The sequence below is a fragment of the Olea europaea genome, chromosome 7 (assembly GCF_002742605.1).
Source record: "Olea europaea var. sylvestris chromosome 7, O_europaea_v1, whole genome shotgun sequence".
NCBI lineage: Eukaryota > Viridiplantae > Streptophyta > Magnoliopsida > Lamiales > Oleaceae > Olea > Olea europaea.
The window spans coordinates 4,453,934-4,455,544 of record NC_036243.1 but is presented as its reverse complement, the minus strand read 5'-3'; the positions used below and the strand labels follow the sequence as shown (position 1 = coordinate 4,455,544).

The 1,611-nt window shown below is 38.7% G+C and overlaps 1 pseudogene; it reads left to right on the top strand.

Moving 5' to 3' along the window:
• The window catches only part of LOC111397789, a 27,990-nt pseudogene extending 27,008 nt beyond the window's left edge, over window positions 1-982 (top strand).
• Window positions 983-1,611: the final 629 nt, after the last annotated feature.

Genomic DNA, 1,611 nt, shown 5'->3' with positions numbered 1-1,611 from the left:
AGTAAAGGGATGAGCCACATTAAGGTTAAAGGGTCTTGGCCTATCAATATCAACATCTTGTTCCAACTCTTTTATATTGCTCTACTCCATATGCCTATGAAAAATTTGAGAAATGAGTATACAAAGAACTAGCTTCTGCATTATTAAAAGCCAACTTCATGACCTCTAACTAAATATTCCTAATTGTAATGTGGAGGACTGTGTTGCGAAAATGTACTAAAAGTTTCGATTACGGTATGTTGTAATATGGAAGATTCGTGTTGTGAAAATGTGGCTAAAATGTTGTGTGTAACTGTGAATCTTTATGGTTTATAAAGTCGGAATGATTTTTGCGAAAGAGCTTACAACACTTGAATTTATAACTTGTTGCAAAGAAATAAATTGTGAACGATGTTGGTGATGGAACTTTGTTGGAATCTGATAATGACAACGTGATGGACAATTCGAACATATTGGATGATGATATAGCGGGGGTAGATGGATCGATTGTGCCTGAAGTTGGGATGAAGTTCAAGGATGAAAATGAGACGTTCGATTTTTATAAAAGATATGCCTACGCTGTAGGTTTGGTTCGAGTTCGAATTCAAAAAAGGATGATGATGGGATTATGAGGTATATTACATTGACATGTAGTCGTGAAGGTCGCAGAACAAATAATACAAGTTTTCCCTTGAAGCCACAACCAACCATCCAGACAGGTTGTAAGGTTAGGCTGACTGCATCTTCAGATATGTGTGGAATTTGGGGAATAAACACTGTCCATCTTGAACATAATCATAAAACAAGTCCTACAAAATCTAGATTGTACAGATGCAATCGAGAATTGAGCGCACATGTGAAACAACGACTTGAAGTGAATGATATGGCTGGCATTCCTTTGCACAAAAGTTATGACTCTGCAATCGTTGAAGCAGGTGGGCATGAGAACATGACTTGCTTGGAAAAGGATTGTAGGAATTATGTTGAACAAGTGCGCGTTTAAGACTTGGTGAAGGAGATGCTGCAGCAATCCAATCCTACTTTTCAAATATGCAAGCTATGTGTCCGGGGTTTTACTTTAGTATGGATTTGGACGAGGAGTCCCGACTAAAGAATGTTTTTTGGGCGGATAATAGGTGTAGGCAAGCATAGGAATTTGGCGATGTTGTCACATTCGATACGACCTACCTTACTAACAAGTACGACATGCCATTTGCCCCTTTCGTTGGAGTGAATCATCATAGGCAGTCAACGTTACTTGGTTGTGGTTTGATATCGAACGAAAATCCAAATACCTTTGTATGGCTTTTTCGAACGTGGCTACAGTGTATGCATGGTCATGCACCCCATGGAATAATTACCGACCAAGATAGGGCGATGCAAAATGTACTTGAGATTGTCTTTCTGAATACGAAATATCGGTGGTGTTTGTGGCACATCATGAAGAAGTTGCCTGAGAAGTTTGAATACCATGTGGATAAGAGTTTTATATTTTCTGCCATCCATGCATTGGTTTATGATTCTCAAACTATTGAGGACTTTGAAGAAGGTTGGAAAGTGATGATAGAAACCTATAATTTGCATGATAATGAATGGTTGTGTGGGCTGTATGGGTATAGAGGTAGGTGGGTT